This window comes from Elephas maximus, chromosome 25, assembly GCF_024166365.1.
Source record: "Elephas maximus indicus isolate mEleMax1 chromosome 25, mEleMax1 primary haplotype, whole genome shotgun sequence".
In the NCBI taxonomy this organism is placed as follows: domain Eukaryota; kingdom Metazoa; phylum Chordata; class Mammalia; order Proboscidea; family Elephantidae; genus Elephas; species Elephas maximus.
In genome coordinates this window covers 47,463,174-47,484,441 of record NC_064843.1, presented here as the reverse complement: position 1 = coordinate 47,484,441, position 21,268 = coordinate 47,463,174, and the positions used below count along the sequence as shown (strand labels likewise).

At 41.2% G+C, this 21,268-nt stretch overlaps 1 protein-coding gene across 5 annotated transcripts in view; it reads right to left on the bottom strand.

Moving 5' to 3' along the window:
* The window catches only part of PLCB1 (phospholipase C beta 1), an 844,448-nt gene that overhangs the window by 49,747 nt on the left and 773,433 nt on the right, over positions 1 to 21,268 (bottom strand). Inside the window, exon 34 of one of the 5 annotated variants that reach the window (XM_049869955.1) lies at positions 18,553 to 19,199. The exons of 3 other annotated variants lie outside the window; for them this stretch is intronic. The gene's annotated coding sequence lies outside the window, so the exon portion shown is untranslated. Of the gene's footprint in view, positions 1 to 18,552; positions 19,200 to 21,268 lie in introns of those variants that run through there. One more of the 5 variants, XM_049869957.1, reaches the window with a different exon arrangement.

Sequence of the window (21,268 nt, the reverse complement as noted above, 5' to 3'; positions counted from 1 at the left end):
TCTTTGTCTATTAAACCCTATTGTAAAGCAACAGTCTGTTTTCAGAACCTAGAACTAGGATGGCTTTGATTCATCTGGTTACTTATAACTAAATTTGCAAAGGGGGCACATGAGTTACTTATACTGTTGAAATATTCCTACAACCTGGTCCCGCTTTGGGATTCTAAGCTATAAATAGAAGCCCTGTGAAGGTCAAAGCTGCAGTCTACTGGACCCATCAAATGAGAGTGAACACAGTGGAACCATGTGACCTCCTGGACATGCACACTGAAGTGAGCCTAGATCTTGGAAATGGTCCAAGACTTCCGGAGGGTCTCACTTGGATTTCTGCAGCCTTGTTGCATTTGAGTTTGAATGGTGCTGTGTTCTTCCAGCTAGGGCCATCCCTGTACTGTCTCTTTAATTTAAGTGTTCCTGTTACTATGCCCCACCAGGATCTGGTGCCAAAAATAAACATTCTCTACAATTATTTTTGTGACATGGAAGAATGAGTTAGATTCTCTGAGTCTTTGATGCCTAGGCACAATTATTGAAGAGAAGTTGATATCTAAACGTACCAAAATGAACACAGGAGCAGTATTATCAAAACTGCACATACCAGGGCAGACTATGGCTTGTGTGTGAGTGTGAGTATGCTTCAGAATTGAAAATTATAGTTATGGCTGAACCAAACTTACAAAATGTTCAAAGGGACAGTTCCAAAAGGGGGAAAAAAATCCCTTAAGGCTGTTTAAAGAGAAATTTGAGGAAATCAGAGTATAAGGGCTACTTTTCTTATCTGCGAAGAAAACACAAAATTTTAAAATTCCTATGAAAGAATAAAGAGACAAGAATAGCCAAGATACTTCTAAAGAAGAGTAGGAAGGGGTATCTTCCAAATATAGGTAGTGTTATGGAGTTACAGTAATCAAGAGATTGCTGTGGACATAGGGATGGACAAGTTGACTGATAGACTAGAGTAGGGAGCTCAGAAACTAGCCTGTTGATGTGTGAAACTTTGATATGTGAATATGGCAGCATGGCAGATCACTGGAGAAAGTGGAATTATTTAATAGATAAAACTTTAACAGATGATTATCTAGGTGGATAAAGATAATAATAGATTCCTACTGCATACCATGCACAAACATAAATTCCAGGTAGTTTAAAAATCTACATGTCAAAACCAAAACTTTGGAAGTTTTAAAAGACAATATAAATAAAAATATTTCAGACTTTGGGGTAGTTGAGGATTGCTTAAACGAGCCTCAAGTAGGCTCACAATAGCAATTAAAACAAAAAGAATATTAAAATTAAGAAATCTGTTTATCAAATGATACTTTTAATAAAGTGAAGACCATGGTATAAACTGGAGAGAGATGTTCACAACCACACATCTGACAAAAAAAATACTATTTACCATCAACAGATGAACAGATTAACAAATTGTGGTACATACATGCAATGGAATACTATGCAATGATAAAGAATAATGACAAATTCTTAAAACATCTCACAACATGGATAAATTTGGAGGACATTATGCAGAGTAAAGTAAGTCAATCACGAAATGACAAACATTGTATGAGACCACTACTATAAAGTAAAAACAAAAAGTTTATACACAGAAAAAGAAAAAACATTTTTGATGGCTACCAGGGCTGGGATGGGGAGGGAGGGAAAATTACCAATTAGACAGAAGATACAAGTTAATATTGGTGAAGGGGTAAAGACAATACATTGTATGGGGGAAGTCAGTACAACATGACCAAGGCAAGAGAGGACACTGAGTAAGAATAAAGGGTAACTACAGTAACTACTATATTTGTTGTACAGTAACTACTATAGCATAGACAATCCTGCAGCAATAGTAGCAACAAACAGTAATTTACAAATGGACATATAGGTAGATAGATATGCCAAGAGGTGTGGGAGGATGTAAGAGAATACCCCACTGGCAAATAGACATTTGGTGGTAGATATTTCTACATACGATTGTAGGTGCAGCTCATATACAGCACACAAGGGGTATAGTCAGGGAAGCCTCTTAGACATAATCAAACACCGCACAGGGTGAATATTCTAGGCTAGAAGACAAAGGACCATAGACTTGGGGGACATCTACGTCAACTGGCACAACATAGTACGTAAAGTCAATGTTCCGCATCCGACTTTGGTGAGTAGCATCTAGGGTCTTAAAAACTTGCGAGCAGCCATCTAAGATACAACTATTGGTCTCTTTCCATCCAAAGTTAGGGAGAGTAAAGGAGACCAAAGACTCAAGTGAGCAATTAGTCCAAAGGACTAGTGAACCACAGACCACATGACTCTGAGACCAGAAGTAGATAGTGCCCAGCTACTGCTACCAACTGCTCTGACTGGGGTCACAACAGAGGGTCCTGGACAGAGCAGGAGAAACCTTTAGCACAAAAAAAATCTAATTCACAAAAAATACTGGGCTTGCTGGTCTGTTAGAGACTGGAGGAACCCCTTACACTATAGCCCTGAGATACCCTTCTGACCAGGAAATGAAGCCATCCCCAAAGACCACCTCCCAGCCAAACAATAGACAAACACATAGGATAAACAATGATACCTGACAGGAATGTGCTCCTTAGAACAATAAGATGAGAAGACAGGAAGGGGTAGATAATCAGAACAAAAGAAAATGTAGAAACTAGGGCAGAAATGGAAAGAGTGCTGACATGTTGTGGGGAATGAAACCAAGGTCATAAAACACTTCATGTGCTAACTATTGAACGGGAAAATAATTTGCTCTGTAAACTTTCACGTAAAGCACAATAAAAAAAGAATACTATTGAAAATACATAAACAATTACTATAAAAAAATAAGAAAAGAAAAATAACCCAATTTAAAAAGGAGCAAAAGACACAAACAGGCATTTTACTGAGAAGAAACATGTGGCCCAAACCAAAATAAAACATTTTTTTTACAGCAATAAACAACAACAGTGGCAACAAAAACAAACAAGAAAAGAAGAGGTATTTGTTCTCTTTACTGATCATGGAAAGGCAAACCAAGGCCACCATGAGACACCATTTTATACCCATCAGAGTGGGAAATATCAAGAAATCTGACAATATCAACTGTTGGCAAGCGTCTGCCTTGATAGGCTGTCTTGCATATACTGAAGGAAGCACGAATTGGTACAGTCACTTTGGAAGACAATTTAGCATCATTTTGTAAAACTGAACGTTCGTAACCTCTGTGACATAGCGATTCCACATTTTGGTATAGAAAACGGCTTGTACGTGCATATTAGGAGATAAGTGTGCAGGGATGTTCACAGCAGATCTGCTTGTAACAACAATAAACTGGAAATCACAAAAATGCCTACCAACAGAAGAATAGATCAATCAATTATAGTACGGTCATGTCATAGAATGTGAGAAGTCAAAGCAAGCTAGAACTACATGTAACAATATGGATAAATAGTGCATAACCAGTTGCCACTGAGTATAGACTCTGACTAATGGCAGCCTCATGTATGTCAGAGTAGAACTGCGCTCCATAGAGTTTTCAATGGCTGTGATCTTGGAAGTAAATTGCCAGGCCTTTCCTCTGAGGTACCTCTGTATGGATTTGAACTCCCAACGTTCTGGTTAGCAGCTGAGTGCTTAACCATTTATGCCACTCAGAGACTTGTGACCCTGTAGGACAGAACTGCCCCATAAGGTTTCCAAGGAGTGGCTTGTGGATTTGAACTGCTGACCTTCTGGTTAGCAGCTGAACTCTTAATCAATGTGCTACCAGGGCTCCAAATCATACAGAGATATACTTAATAGTATTTTTTTAAAAAAAGTTTTTACTAGTATCATAGGAAAAAGTACATATATATATATCTCTCTCTCAAAGTGTGGTGAACTGATGTAATAAATGGCCATGTTTCATCAATTCATCACTCCTCACTTATGACTTATTTTTCAGCTGAATATGGCAAAAGTGACATTGCGCTAGTTTTGAGTCTAGCTCAAAGCCAAGATGTGAACAAACCTGGGCTAGCCTACTGACAGATGAGAGGCTATGTGAAAAGAGCTCGTTGTCTTAACTGCAGCTGTTCTAGACCATCCTATAGCCAAATGACCCCTGAACATGAAGATGAGTCCAGCCAAGATCACAGTGGCCTACCTGACGCTCATGAGTGAGACCAAATAAGACCAGAGGAACCTCCCAGCAACCTACCGACTTGCCAGTTGTAATGACAGCTTATTGTTTAGGCTCTTGAATTTTGCGGTGGTATTTGTTACGCAGTGATAGCTAACTGATACAATATATGTGTGGAGGTGTGATTTTTTTTTTTTTCACAAATACACCCATTTAACCAGCACCTGCATCAAGAAAGATAACAATACCAGCACTCCAGAACTACTGTTCTCGCTCCCTTGTAATCACTAGCCACCCCACTCCCCACCCAGGGTAACTATCCTTTTAACTTAATATAAACAAATAATAATGCTACATATAGTTTTTTGTATTAAGTTCCTTTTGCTCAATATTTTACTTGTGAAAATCATCTATTTTGTTGGGTGTCATTGGGGATTGTTCATTGTCATTGCTGTACAGTTGTAAAATGGTGGGAATAGTAGCACCAGAACCTGTATAAATTCATGAGGGAGAATGATGAGAATGACCAACAGCACAAAGCTGATTCCCTTTAGGTGGAGGTCAGATATACCTCCACTCTCCAACCTCTTTCCCAATTCTGTGTGGCTATGGCTACATGGAACTCACAGATCATATTTACAGCTAAGTGGCTTCTTAGGAAACAATAGTACAACTTGGGATCAGCATCAATAGGCTACAAATTGGGATCAGGGTCAGGAAGCACCCAGGCCAAGTCTGGATGGCTCTCCAGAAGAGGAGAATATTCCCCCCTTCTTCGGCACAGGACAGCTTTCTCTGCTCTTCTCGGCCCTGCAAGCAAGCCGACCCTTCTCTCTGTCGTGTGTGCCACCTCTCAGCCATGCAAGGCTCCTCTCGGCCTCCTGAGGATAGGCTTCTTCCTCAGCTTCCTAAGGATAGGCCTCCTATCGGCCCCCTGAGGACAGGCTTCTCTCAGCTCCCTGAGGAAAGGCTTCCTCTCAGCCCCCTGAGGACAGGCTTCCTCTCAGCTCCCTGAGGACAGGCTTCCTCTCAGCTCCCTGAGGACTAGCTTCCTCCCAGCCCCCTGAGGATAGGCTTCTTCCTCAGCTTCCTAAGGGTAGGCCTTCTCTCATCCCCCTGAGGTCAGGCTTCTTCCTCAGCTTCCTAAGGATAGGCCTTCTCTCGTACCCCTGAGGACAGGCTTCCTCTTAGCTCCCTGAGGACAGGCTTCCTCTCTCCCGGAGGACTGGCTTCCTCTCAGCCCCCTGAGGACAGGCTTCTTTGCTTTTGGCTTCCTGGCCTCAGCCTCTCCACTGCTAACTGACCCAGCTCACAGCCAGTGTAGCAGTTTTGTTCAGCTCTTTTAGCTGCATTCCTAGCACCAGGCTTCTGCCATCAACATTGATTCTGCCGCAGGCCCCCTTCCGGGCCTATCACCACTACTCTGCTGAGGGCCCCTTCCGGGCCTATCACCACTACTCTGCTGAGGGCCCCTTCCGCGCCTATCACCACTACTCTGCTGAGGGCCCCTTCCGGGCCTATCACCACTACTCTGCTGAGGGCCCCTTCCGGGCCTATCACCACTACTCTGCTGAGGGCCCCTTCCGGGCCTATCACCACTACTAGGCTGAGGGCCCCTTCCGCGCCTATCACCACTACTCTGCTGAGGGCCCCTTCCTGGCCTCTTGTTATCTTCAGTCTTATAGGCCTTGACCCGTGTTACAGCTCTTTTACAAGGTTCTTCCCCCTCTCTCTCTGCTCTTTCTCTCCTTGCCTCCTCTTCTTTTCTCCTTCTTTCTTTTTTTCTGTTTCTAGCTCCAAACCTCTGTGGGACTGGTTGCATATATAAGCAAACTCCTTGTCAATTTCAAGGCATGGCCCTCCCACCAGGGCCATGAACGGACCAATCCCCTCTCAGTAGGCCATAGACACTTCATTTGCATACCAGGCTATAGTCACTTCATTTGCATAGTATATTGACCAATCCCTGCAAGGTGCATACCAATAACAGGGCAGGCTGCAGCACAGGGCCAGACAAAAAGTATCAAACCACAAGTTGTTTACAGGTTAACCAGGAAATGTCAATAAACTTGGACAAAAGGAATGAACACTCTGGATTAGAAAATTAGGGCAAAGGTAACTCCTCAGGGTTTAGGAGGAAAACCTCTCAAGCTGTTTTTCCAAAGAACCAAGACAAAAGGCCACATAAAGGAACTCATTTCACCACAACAGTATTCCATTGTGGAATACTTAAACTGGAACTAACCCAATGTCTACTTATTACAATTTATTTATTCATGTAATAAGTAGACATTGGGTTAGTTCCAGTTTAAGGTTATTATAAACAATGCCTCAGTGAATATTATAGTACATGTTTTTTGGTGACTATATGTGTGCATTTCTGTTGCGCTTATCAATGTATTTTTAAGTAAACAATATATGTCTCAAAAGATTACATTCAGTACAATACCATTTTTATTAAGTCAAAGCAACTAAACTAAAAAAATAAAATTTGTTATAGGAATACTCATAGATGTGATAAAGCTATCTGTCTGTTTATTCATCCATATACGTACATGTAAATGTATATTTTTGTATAAGTGAAAAAGAACAAGAACTATACATACAAGATTTAGTTTCAAGGTTACCTCAGTGGGTGGGGGTGGGGAGAAGGAGACAGGAGGATTAGATAAGAGGAAGAAACCACGTACATAAGTATATCGTTGGCAATGTTCAACTTTTTGTGTTGTGTAATAATTTCATGGGCATTTGTTATAAGTAGACTAATATGGTCTTGCATTAACCAATAGGGGTGTGTCATGAACTGAGGTCTAGTATTTATCCAATGTGGTGTCCTGATGTCTATTAAAATACGAGCAGCATTACTTACTTAAAATAGGGAGTTAGAACTGAATGGGCCTGAAAAGTAACAAGTCCACCTGCAGATTCTACATCTGAAAAGACTGAAGACCATGAAGTTTAACTGACTTGGTCAACGTCATTCACGTATTTTTAGTACATGAATTCAATGCGGAAAAAGTATATTTTAAAGGCAGCATTTTCCCCTCCGGTTGTTTAGGCTTGACGTGAACTGTTTGATTACAAACATCAAGTTCTGGTGTTTAAAAAATTGTCATCATGGTCAAGCATCATAAACCTCAATTACTTCTGCCTTCTCCCATTTGGAGTGCTCTTGCTCCAGATAAATTTCCTGAACTTAGTTGTTAAATTTGTAGGAATGCCATAGGGAGAAATTAAGATTTTTTTTTTTTGCCAATAATATGATTAATCACCGTGCATTTCTTAGAGCTCAGAGGGAATCCTGGGTCAGGCAGCGCTGATGATTGAGAGCAAGTTCTCTTGCAGCTGGGTGAACTTGGCCTCACATTCTTCCCTCTCAAATTTGTGTCAAGAGGGGAATTTGGCCACAGAGTTACAGTAGAAATGCTGGCATTGGTTTTCTTATTGCTTATCTAGGAGCATCCATCAAAATATATCTGGCTTTCATTTCCCTTGTGAGGCAACCCCTTCAAATTGGTGGGGATGGGGGAAGGACCTGCCCCTTCCCCCACAAACATCTCTGACCTGTCTCAGTCTTTCTTCCTTCCAATCACGTGCTCAAGAATGTCAAAGTGGGAAGATTTCCAGGTCGATTCTGCATTTTGGTCACACACCCCCCCCCCCATTAATCCGATGCTTTTGCTCCCTTCCACAACAGAGAGAACTCCTAAATTCACTGCACGCACATCATTTCAATTTTTTCCTATCCCTGTTATGTTATTTAAACTTTTCCTACATATCAATTAGTTTGAAATAATAAGTCTTTAGGCTATCCATTAATTGCTGCACTGTAGACATGATCTGTATTTAAAATTCTGCAAGGAAAATTAAGCTGAAGCACAAAGGCGTCTTGGCTAGCAGTGAAGGCTTCCTACCCCTTCAGAGAAGCAAAGGGAGATAACGGGGCCAGGGAATACACAGGAGGTTCCTTCCCGAATTTATCCTTTGCCAGTATAAGTGGGGAACACAGGCCATTCCAGCTGTGGGCTCTTCTTCTTCCTCGCTTTTCAGTTTTCATTTGGAATTCCTACTGTATTTGGTCATGCCGAGGGAGAAGAAAAGGGTTGTCAGCCAAATGTCCTTTTCTAGTAGAAATTTATTTGAAATAGTCTAAGGGCAACTTGGCTTTGTGATTAATTTCCCTCTCCCTCTTCCCCACAGAAAAACAGCACGTCTCCATTCTGTAATCTTGGTTAAGTTTGTGGGAGGTGAAGGGGACAGAAAGGGTGAGGAAGAGAAAAAGGAGAGATGTCACAGCTGGCAGGCTTTCCCAACCACGCCTTGATTTTAGTAAACACTATGGTTTGATTGGAAGAAATATGACTTGGAAGGAGGAAGACCTTGCAGGATTCCCTGTTGCTTACTAAGAGCCTCTGGGGTTTGGGGGTTTGCAAGGTTTCCTGCTGCCTAATCAAGGCTCTAGGCTGTGCTGAAAATACCCTCTCAGAAATAAGGGCTTCCTCCTGACACACTCCCACCCTAGTGAGTGATAGTTTCAGCAACTGAGCCTCGTGAAATCACTTTTTTTTTTTTTTTTTTTTAATGGAAAGAGAAAGGAAAGATGGAAAGAAAATTAGAAAGGGACTCATGGGTGACATTTCTCACACCCTCCCTACCCAGGAACGTTTAAGTTTATTGATGTTTATTTTGCTTGCGCGTGCCCTTCTTTTTTTCTCTTGGGCTTCTCGGTTTTTTTTTTTTTTTAACCTCAGCGTGATTAATCATTTTGATTGCCAAGCTGGCAGAGCCAAGCATCGCGAGGTCATTCTTGCCCCCTAGTGGTGGAACAGTACATTAACGTGCTAGAAATGTTTCAGGCCTGTGACAGGTAAATGTTTCAGAGTTTGGGGAAAGAATGTTCTTTGCTGAATAACTTTTTGGCCGACACCTACACAAGCACATAAAATGCCTCAGTACAGGAGATTTTGTTGAAGGGACATCCTGGGGCATCACAGTTTAAGAGATTCATACAAAAGTTAGAGAATCTTTCTAGGGAAATACTTTCTTTTCCTTGTTTGCATTGAATTTATTACTATTTAGGTGTGGTTACATAAATGTAACGCTCTATATTTTTCTCCCAGTACAAGAGTGTTTACAGCAGCCTCACTTGTAATAGTCAAAATCTGGAAACAACCTAATTGTCCATCAACAGTGGACTGGATAAATACACTGTGGTATATTTAAATCTACCACTTGTCTGTTAGTTTGTTGTACTGCTGTGGCTTGCATGTTGCTATGATGGTAGAAGCTATGCCATTTGTATTTCAAATACCAGGAGGTCATAGTGGTGGACAGGTTTCAGCAGAGCTTCCAGACTAAGACAGACGAGGAAGAAAGGCTTGATGATCTTCTTCCAAAAATTAGCCAATGAAAACCTTATGAATCACAAGAGAACACTGTCCGACTTGCTTTGGACATGTCATCAGGCGAGATCAAGAACATCATGTTTGGTGAAGCAGAGGGCCAGTGAGGGCAAGGGAGGCCCTAGATGAAATGGATCGGCACAATAGTTGTGATGATGGGGTTCAACGTGCTGGCAATTACGTGGATGATGCAGGATAGGGGCGATGCTTTGTTCTGTTGCACATTAGGTCACCATGAGTTGGAGTCGATGGACAGCAGCTATCAATCAATTGAGCAATCTATCTTAAAATACTATATGCTGTTGTCGTTGTTACGTGCTGTTGAGTTGACCCCATGTAACAGAGCGGTACTGCCCCATAGGGTTTTGGGGATGCAAATCTTCCTGGGAGCAGACCATCAGGTCTTTTTCCTGCAGAGCTGCAGGGTGGGTTCGAACCACTAACCTTTCAGTTAGCAGTGGGGTGCTTAACCGTTGTACCACATACGAAACATGAATGAAGCCAAATGTAAAAGGGTACAGACTTAATTATTCCATTTATATAAAGTTCCAAAAGATCAAAACTAATCTATACTGATAGAAGTCAAATAGCTGTTACTTCAGGGAGACGGTGCTATTGACTGGACTGGAGCATGGTGGAAACTTCCAGAGTGCTGATAATATTCTATATTTTAGTGTAAGTAGCAATTAAATAAATTTTTTAGAAAGTTCTCAAGTTACACACTTAAATTTGAATATTTAATTTTCCCTCAGGCTACCACCTATGGACTAATAATCTATACTACTTTATTTATAACTGAGCAGAATATTAGATTTATTTTCTTATGTGCACATTATTCCTTTGATACATGTTCTTTTTTCAAGATAAGCCATTTTTTAGAAGCTGTAATATGTGTACGTATTTTGATATTCTCTTTAAACTCACGGGAGTTGTTACTAGGGGTATTTCCACTTACTAGTTATCTAATGCTGCTATGACAGAAATACCACAAGTGGGTGGATTTTAACAAACAGGAATTTATTTTTTCACAGTTTAGGAGGTTAGAAGTCTAAATTTATGGCACCAGCTCTTGGGAAGGCTTTCTCTCTCTGTTGGCTCTGGGGGAAGGTCCATGGCTCCTTGGTGATCTTCATTTGGCTCGGCATCTACCTTCCCCCATCTTTGCTTGCTAGCTTTCTTGCGTGTTCTCTCTTATATCCCAAACAGACTGGCTCAAGATACACCCTACACTAATCCTACCTCACTGACATAACAAGGACAACCCATGCCCAAATGGGATTATAATCACAGGCATAGATGTTAGGATTTACAACACATATTTTGGGGGGACACAATTCAATCTGTAACAGTGGCCCTCACCTTAGATCCCTGTTTCTTGTCTCCCCATTAGTCATATGGGTGGTTAAACAATTTAATTTCTGGCTACTACCCAGGGACAGTGACAAAAGCAAAGTCCACTTCCATGACATCTGGGGCTGGCCAGGGGCTGTTGGGATGTACTCATTCTGTTGGACTGTGCTTCCATTGCCTACAGTATCTAGCGTTGTGGAGGTAAAAACGGTCAGTGAATATTCCAAGACACCAATACGCATTACATAGAGGGGAAAGAGTGGAGAAAAGCAGACTGCAAACAGTGCTTTCGGGGCTTGTGGCAACTTCCAGCAACTTGCCAGTCTTAGGATATAAAAAGATCCTTCTCAGTCTTAATCAGCAAATCAGTCTCAGAAAAAGCAAATCCCTCTTTACCCCCAGTTTACTCTTTGTTTATGACAGACCCTCTGCTGATATGGCTTCTGGGAACAAGGGAACGGTGAGGACAGGTGATTTGCCCAGGACCACAGACCCATCCTGACAATGCTAGATGTGGTCACTGGGGTCCTATATGTATGTGGATAGCCTTTACTTCTTAAGACAGATAGGTGGTGAGAAGGATTTGGGCTTGATGTCAGTCCCAGCACAGTGGGAATAAGATAACCAAACAAAGCGGGCAGAATAGCTGTTTGCACTTTTAGCAGGAGAGCCCATGGCTGGCAGTAGAGTCATGCTGAGTTAGAGGGAGTTGGGTTTCCTTGGCTCCATCCTGGAGGCTTGGTTTGCTATTGGTGAAGAGAAATACTTTGTAATGGGGCAGTTTTCTCAAGTTCTTCAACTAGGGGTGAGAAAAAATGATTAACCTTTCTTTTGAAGAAAACCTAATGAGAAGGTGTCGGTAAGTGCAGTTTAGAAATGATGCTTAGTGACCCAGATGTAGCTGAAATCACAGAACAATTAGGAGGCAGAGACGAAGCACAAAAATAAGGAAAAAAGGAAATGGAGGTGGAAGCATAGGGCTGATGGCTTCCGATGGGTAGCAGCAGCTGCAGTGAACATGCCAGACTTGACTAAACAATCGTGGCAGTCTTTCTACGGGAGCCTTGACAGCCTTGGAATCTTTATCGTGTTGGAGTTATCATGCAAAAAGCAATCCACTTCCATCCTGGACCACCACTTGTCTGTTGGTTTGTAGTACTGTGGTAGCCTGTGCATTGTCGTGATGCTGGAAGCTCTACCACCGGAATTTCAAATACCAGCAGGATGACCCATGGTAGACAGGTTTCAGCAGAATGTCTAGACTAAGACTAGTAAGAAAGGCCTGGTGATCTGCTCCCCAAAATTAGCCAATGAAAATCCTGTGGATCTCAACAGAATACTGTCTGATATAGTTCTGGAAGATGAGCCCCACAGGTTGGAAGTCACTCAGAATCAACAATGGACTCAAATACGGGCAGTCCTCGAGTTACGAATGAGATCTGTTCTTAACCGTGCATTTGAGTCAAATCTGTAAGCTAGTAACAGGTGCAAATGGGTCTTATTTAGCCTTATTTATAGGGTCGCTAAGGTCAGCAGTTCAAATCCACCAGCCGCTCCTTGGATACCCTATGGGAGAGCTCTACTCTGTCCTATAGAGTCGCTATGAGTCAGAACCCATGGCAACAGGAAAAAGCTTGAAGGCCTTTCAATGATTTAAAAGGTGCACATGCAGCAAGTGAAGGTGATTGTGATGAAGAGATCGTTGTGAACAGGAGTTGGTGCAGCCCTTTCACACCAAGGGCAAATCTACATAACATTAAAGGGCAAGCACAAGTGGACTTTGGTCATCTGGGGACTGCCTGCGTACCAACAATCACGAAGACGGTGCCAGACTGGGCTTCGTTTCATTCTGTTACACAAGGGGTAGCCATGAGCTGAAGCTGACTCGATGACAACTGACGACAACAACAAATTGGTACAACTACAGACGCTCATACAGCCCTCCTAAACGCCTGCCCACGTTTCTGGCTCTGTAAGCAGAGAATATAGTAACCTGTGGGTATTTTTGAGCATCTTGGTTTGTCCTGAGGCTCAAGCCGTCTGCTCTGGCTACGACCAACATTAGTGCCGTAGTGCCTTCTCTTTGGGGCTCAAGGAAAAAAAATCCGCTGGAAGTCAGGCAGCTGTAAATTGAAATCTGTGGCACATTTGACTGTTTGGGCTCTTTTACTTCCAATATCTCAGATGACAATAGCAATGCAGCAGAAAGAGGACAGAGAAACTGAGGATCCTGCATCCTCAAATACCTCCCTTCTCATCTCAAAGCCTGCAGCTGTTCTCTCTTGGCATAAACAGTTTGGAGACTCTCAAGTGCTTGGCTTCCAAGCCCCCAAACATGATCTATCTGCAAAAGCATGACAAATTCCTGGATTTACATTCCAAGTGCAGCTCCAGGCTCTGAATATCATTGAGAACTGTTAGGCAGAAGAGAGAAGGAGGAAAAGCTCTTCTTTAGCTCTGATTCTCCTGCAGGGCTGTGTCTCTCCCCGTGTGTACCTGCCTCAGGACCACCAGGGGAGACCTCTGGCATAAGACATTCAGGCCCCATCCCAGATCTCCTAAGAGAACACCCTTAGACCTGGGCACAGGAGGCCCTTCCTTGGGCCCTCATTTTTCCCTTCTGGCCCTCCTAGAGCCACCGCCCCGCCATGGGGCAAGTGGTCTAGTCTACAAGGCCATGATTCTTGCTCATATAGAGACATGGTTTGAAACGACTGAATCGACTCCTGTTCACAACAATTTCTTCATCACGACCACTTGCCGCATGTGCACCTTTTAAATCATTGAGAAGGCTTGCTGGGGTACCCAGGACATGGAATTCCCTTCTTAAGTGGCCCGAGCCCACTTCCTAGACCCTCACAGTCTTCTTTCCTGAAGTCACACCTCTTGAGAGCAGACCTTGCAGTCATTCTGCAAACACCTAAATCCACGGTGTGGTCAAGGGGTAGGCGTTTTGAAGGGGAAGTGTGAAAAAATTTTGGATGTGTGTACTAAGAGATAGGAGGTAGTCCTATCCTATGCATAGAAGATCCTCCAAGAGGTAGGAAAGAACAGGATGGAGTAGGGTATGGGAAGAGAAGAGGGGAAGCCATGGGCTAGGGGTTTCCTTCTGCCTCAGGTCCTGTAAATATTGGGTGGTCCTGATGTTTTGAATCAGAAGCTCTGAGGATGGTGGCTGAGAATCTTGCTGGACTGTCACTAAATTGATTTAAACAGAAGTTCGAATCCACCAGCTGCTCCTTGGAAATCCTATGCGGCAGTTCTACTCTGTCCTATAGGGTCACTATTAGTTGGAAGTGACTAGAGGGCACCTAACAACAACAACAATGTGCCTCTCTACAAATCAATTACATCAGGATCTTTGGAGGTGGGACCCAGGCACCAGTAGTTCTCAAAGCTTTCCCGGTGATTCCAAAATTTAGCCAAGTTTGAGAACTCCAGGCTAAAAACATTGTTTTTGTTGTTAGTGGCTGTTGAGTCGGATCCCGACTCATGATGACCCCATGTACAATGGGATCAGACCATTTTGATCCGTAGGGTTTCACTTGCTGACTTTTTTGGAAGTAAATCACGAGGCCTTCTGAAGTCAAATTAAACAAGTGAGATGGAACACGGGAAGGTTTCAGTGTAATGGAAGTGTGGATTACAGCAAAGGGTAGACTGTGTCCTTTCTAAAGCAGATTGCCTCGCCTCAGCAACAGCTGAAAGTTCCTATGTCAGGAAGCACACCTGCTCTTGTCAGTTCTTCCAAGTTTTCAAGAGAAGTTTCAAATGTTACCACGGAATTTCACATTTTTTAAATGTTAGCAACAAATTCCACACTGTGCAGAGCAACACTAGACAAGTCAGGTGAAACTGCTACTGTCATGATTTGGTGTTTCAGCTACTAGTTTGGGCTTTTAAGTGTGAATCTTCCTACTCAAAGTGTTGCCCATGGACCAGTGGCATTAGCATCACTGGGGAGCTGATTATTAAGTTGGAATTATGGCCGTACCCCTGTTCTCAACACATTCACAGATTTGCCTTTTCTCAGAAGTTTTCCTTTTTTTTTTTCATCCTTGTCATTATCATCGAACTTAACTGATGAAAAGCAGGCTTTAAAAAGCTTGGCATAGTGGAATGAGAATTGGACTTAGATGGAAGTTCAGCAAATTATATTTTCAAAGAAAATTTTTATCTAGTCAACTAATGCAATTGGGTTCATTAGAGAGAAATCAGTCTTCCAGAGGGTTTATCAATTTTGTTAATCTTCTCAGATTAATGAACCAAAATTTTAGTTTAGCAGATTTTCTCTATTATTGTCTGTCTTCCACTTCACTGATCTCTGCTCTCATTTTTAGTATTTCCTTCCACCTACTTTCTTTAAGTTTGATATGCTATTTCATTTCTAGTTTCTTGAAATGGATGCTTGGAGCATTGAGTTTCATCCTTTCTTCTTTTCTAATATATGCATTTAAAGCTATGCATTTGCCTCTAAATTCTGCATAAGCTTCATCCCAAATGTTTTGCTATGCTGTGTTTTCATGATTATTCAGTTCAAAATATGTTTTAGTTTTTACTTTGATTCTTCTGTAATCAATGGGTTACTTAGAAGTGTTGCTTATATTCCAAAGATGTGGGGAATTTTCTAGTTATCTTTCTGTTATTAATTTCTAACTTAATTTCACTATGGTCAAAGAACATACTCTATCAATTCCAATAATTTGAAGTTTTGAGACTTGCTTTATGATCTAGCATATAGCCTATGTTGGTGAATTTCTTATGTCCTTAAAAGAATATGCATTGTATAGTTGTTGGCTATAATATATTAAATGTGTGAATTAGATTATGTTGGTTAATTGTGTCACTTAAATCGTCCGTATTTTTACTGATTCTTTTTGACTGCTTATTCTGTTAATAACACAGAGAGAGGTATGTTAAAATCTTTCTCTACAACTGTGGATTTGTCCAATTCTTCATGCAAATTTTAACCAAAGAAACTTGGTGTGGTTATTTTAATATCAGATGAAGTAGCTTTAAGGCAGGGCTATCCAGTAGAACTCTCTAATACGATGATGGAAATGTTCTCTGTGCTATCCCACAGGGTAGCCACTAGCCATATGTGGCTACTGAGCATTTGAAATGTGTCTAGTTCAACTGAGGAACTGAATTTTTTATTTTATTTATCTTTTATTTAAATTTAAATAGGAATAAATTTAGTGTGCCATCAAGGTAAGAAGAATTACTAGAGGTAAAGAAGGATATTTCATAATGATAAAAAGATCAGTTCAACAGGAAGGCATAACGAAATATATATGTACATGAAATTATACTTTCAAACTATATAAAGCAAACGCTGACAGAACAGACAAGTTTGAAATATTAAAAGAGAGAATGTTTACAACATGGAAACCTCCTATCTTTCCTGACTCAAAATACCAAAGTTCCCTAAGTCACCAAAAGAACCCAGGATCTGTTTTCTTGGGAAGAAAAAATTGATCTAGCACCCTAAACCTGTGATCTCCAAAGAGGTATATTCTCAGAGGACGCTTAGAGAGGTGATCCACTGGTATATGGGAAGACAGTACTGGAACTTTCACTTGTATTTATTCTTTAATTTAAAATAGCTTTACTGACACCTATTATAAAGCTTGATACTACACACACCAAGGCAACCAACTCATTGCAACCCCATAGGGTTTCCACGGTTGTAAATCTCTACGGAAGCAGACTGCCATATCTCTCTTCTGCAGAATCACCGATGGGCTGGTGGTTTTGAACCACCAACCTTTAGGTTAGCAGTGGATCACTTTAACCACTGTGCAACCAGGGCTCCTTATAAAGTTTGCTACTGATGCCTTATTAGTTTGTGTGTCAGAACATTACGGGTGCCCTATGGTACCAGAGGAGCCCTAGTGGTGTAGTGGTTAAGAGCTCCATTGCTAACCAAAGGGTCAGCAGTTTGAATCCACCAGCCACACCCTGGAAACCCTATGGAGCGGTTCTTCTCTGTCCTGCAGGGTGGTTACGAGTCGGAGTTGACTTGATGGCAGCAGGCTTGGTTTTTTGTTTTACGGTACCATAGGGTTAGCAGCTGCAGCTCTTAACCACTATGTCACCAGGATTTCTGATGGAATAGGAGGGTCCCTTATTTCTGAGGGGGTCAACGGTGGTACCCTTGTTTATACATTCACTGTTGGTTTGCTGCCACACATGCAGTTTAATGTACCCAGGTTACGTAGATTTACAGACCACCTTATTTATTTGAACCAAACAAACATTCCCCAAATGGACTAGACCAGTGTAAAGAAAATGGAGATGGACTATATTAGCAAGTGGTAAACAAAAGGAACCAACAGAGTTGATATTTCTCCTTTTCCTATGTTTTAAAGTGAAAACAATCAGATATAATCAGTTAAAAAATTAATATTATCAGGAAGACTATTTGAAATATGGATTTATTTTCTTAGTAGCTAACAACAAGTCTTGGTAGTTCAGTGGTAGAATTCTCGACTTCCATGCAGGAGACCTGAGTTCAATTCCTGGCCAATATACCTCCCGTGCAGTCACTACCTGTCTGTCAGTGGTAGACTGCATGTTCATATGACCCTGAACAGGTTTAAGTAGAGTTCCCAGACTAAGATGGACTACGAAGAAAGGCCTGGTGATCTACTTCCAGGGAAATCAACCAGTGAAACCATATAGATCACAAGAATCCGATCTGCAAGCTATCATAGGGATAGTGCACGACTGGGCACCGTCTTGTTCTGCTGTGCATGGGATAGCCATGAGTTGGGTGCCAATTAGATGGCTGCTTACAACAACAACGTTAACAACAAACCTTAAGTATATAGCATGTTAATGAAAGTGCGAAGCCACCATAATTAACAGGGCACTTAAAAATTAAGCATCCTTCATAAAGTCAAACCTTTATAATTGGAGGATGGGATTGAATAAAGGGGTGTAATGATGCATTAACTATAGCAAAGGACATGCTTCTTCCATTTCTACCTGATGAATCTTTTTTCCAGCAATGATGGCCATCAAAACCAAGTGTTGAAAAAAATCTGACCTTAGAACCAGATCTTTGAATTTCTGTATCAAAGTGTTAAACCAAGATTTTTTAAAGTAATGAAGTCCATTCAAACCCATTTGCTCTCACTCGGAGAGCAAAGAAAAACCTAAAACAACCTGTTGCTCTTGAGTTGATTCCAACTCATAGCGGCCCTACAGGACAGAATAGAACTGCCCAATAGGGTTTCCAAGGAGTGGCTGATGGATTTGAACTGCTGACCTTCTGGTTATCAGCTGAGCTCTTAACCACTGTGCCAAATGGGCTCTGGAGACCAAACAGGTTGAATCATTAAGAAACAAAATTAAACATGATTTCATTTTTTATCTCATTCTGTTTTATTTTTATCTTTATTTCATTATAATTTAAAAGTATAGTTATATATTATACTTTCATTTATAATGAATCCAACCCAAAAACCAAACCCAATGCCGTCGAGTCGATTCCGACTCATAACGACCCTATAGGACAGAGTAGAACTGCCCCATAGAGTTTCCAAGGAGCACCTGGTGCATTCGAACTGCCGACCCTTTGGTTAGCAGCCGTAGCACTTAGCCACTACGCCACCAGGGTTTCCTTATAATGGATGTGTTAGTATAATAATATGCATAATGAATAAATGAATATGCCTATAAGAAGTGAGTATTCAATATTTAAGGGTGAGAAATCAAATAAGTTTGGATACCACCACCCTAATTTTTTTTTTTTTTTAAATATGGGCCTAATATTGAATTTTTCTTCCACCAGGAAAGTAAAAGCTATTGGGTTGTCAAAAATCTAACTTTAATTTTTATAAAATAAATTTTTCCAAAAGCCAGGAGGTTCTAACTTGGAAATGATGCCTTACAGAGATCCTGTATATTTATAGTGTAGAAGTTTCTCAAAATTTCTGTCTAGATGATGCTACACAGCCATGATTTATCCCAGCTTGATGAAACAGAAATGAGTAAAACATTGTCATCCTCCAAGTTCAAATACGCATAGTTTTTTTTACCTCTGTAGATCTTGTACATTTCCTGATATTTTAAAAAATTTGATGTGCAAGTTAGCACCAATTGAAGAATATATATTCAGAATATATGTTTTCTTCTCTTGCGTATTTGTCCTGTTGTCATCTCCAAATCAATTTCACTGTCAAGGCCATGAATAAAACCTGCTTTGTACTGAGTCCATATAATCTCTTCAGATCAAAATGAGGTGATAAAAAACATTTCAGTAGCAGATTCTCCACTGTCCTGAAGCACATTGCACGGCTCAAAGCCACACTTCTGAGTAAACTGTAAGGTGAGAACTATGAACAGTCAAAAGGGTTAGTCATTAGCAAAAAATAATAACAATTAATAAATCTATTTGATATAAGGTTGACAAAAACTATCAAAATTGATTGAATATTAAAAGTGCATATTAAAAATACCACCATGTAGTTTATCAGAGAGTATTTTACTAACTGTAAAAATTGTCCCTGGGCATGAGTAAGCTGGCCTGAGCATTTTCTCCAGGCTTTCTGAAATATTGTAAAGCATGGCATTTGCAAGGGCCAAATCTTGTTCTATTTTACACCAATGTTGTCATTTCCTTGTTTCATCCTAATTCGATTATAGTTTGTAACAGTGGCCACGTATGCTCTCAAGATCATTTCAGATCTGTAGAACCAAAACCAGAACCTCTTGCTGTCAAGTCGATTCCGACTCATAGCAACTCTATACGAAACTAAAAACCAAAAAACCCGTTGCCATCGATTCGATTCTGATTCATAGAGACCCCGATAGACAAAGGGTATTAATTCTAACTATGATAGAGGCTGGACAAGGCTAATGTCTTATTTACACTGAATCCCTTATTAGTCCAAAACAAAGAACAGACCAAACAACTAGCTCCTTGTACAAAGCTAAAAAACTAGTTTCGAGGATCTCTAAACAAGCTCAGCACCCCTTTGAAATGACCTCAGATGTACCCCAAATATAAATCAGCCTGTCAAACACAGCAAGGCAGGAGCTCAGAGTCAGCTGGGAACTTGAATTTGGAGTGGCAGAGCTTGACAGCCACATGGATCCATACAAGCACAACTAATAGAAATCATAGCCTGCATGTCTCAGGGTTTTATTTGTGTTACTGGCGCTTACCCTGGAAGTCTGAATTTAATATCAATTAGCAAAGTGTAAGAGCAAAGATGATAAATCACGAGTTGCAAGCACTCATTTACTCCAGCGTGCTTGCTAGGGAGCCCCTGCCAGCAAAAGGATTTGTCTTCCACTAAGAACGAGGAAGGCAGAAAACACCCGGGATTCAGCTGAAGACGGAATTAGGAGAACCGTTGATCTCAGTTACTGTGATTGTATTGATTTCCTTTTAATAAAGATCTGTTTTAGAAGGAGGGGAAAAAAACAACCAAATTAGCCTCATGATTCCCACTAGGGGAAAAAGAATCTGTATTTATAGCAGTCCCTATAAGGAGTTCTGTTCTTTGAAATATAGTCACAGCTAATGGTAATTACGGTAACAGTGACAAAGCATGTTGTTTTAGAAATTACTCCATAAAATGACTTAATAGCTGTTATGTACACATTTTAAGAAAAGTGCCTTGCAACATAACTCAGGCTACTTCTGCAGATAGGTTGCAATCCTAGAAAACGGCTGATGGAAACTGTCTTATTAATTTTTCCTTCTTACTTATAATTATCGTGGGATGCTGGGTCTGCAGGTAAAATAAAGACTAATTTCAAATAAAAAACGGGGGAAGTCATTCAGTACAATGAGTGGCCCAGGCCCCATTATTCTTAATGAGATTTAGTCTGAAAGGGTCTCTACCCAATGAAAAAAAGAAGATGAAACCAGCAGAGAGTTCTGTGTTGCATTTACTCCTACAGCATTTGGGAAGTTACTGCCTCCCCCAGAAACATATTGCCTAATGTTGTGAAGTTATGCAAGCTTAGGGCTGTAAAAGAGGGGGTCCCATGTGCTGCTCTGAGACAATTTGCTCCAGCTGGTCCCTTTGCAGAAATGACTTTCTGCATTCCCCTGGCCTCTAGCAATATCACTCAGGCTGTTCTGCCAGCCAACTCACAATGGCCTTTCCTCTGGGTAGCTTATTCCTCAGACCAATCACTTTTCTTTGAGCTTCTGTCTATCCATGGCCAAGGGCACAAGCCTAGCCCTTATCTCATCTCTTCAGTATACTTGGTTATAGCTCCCTAATGAGATTACCAGCAACCTGTAAGCAGGGACCATGTCCTCTTATCTCTTGTAGCTCAGACTATTTCTGGAGTGGCTAACTGAGGCTCAGGGCTGTGCTCCTGCAGGTGGAGACCCATAACCACAATGTTCTTCAGTTTAGCCTGTGAGGTATTTAGGGGCCCTGAC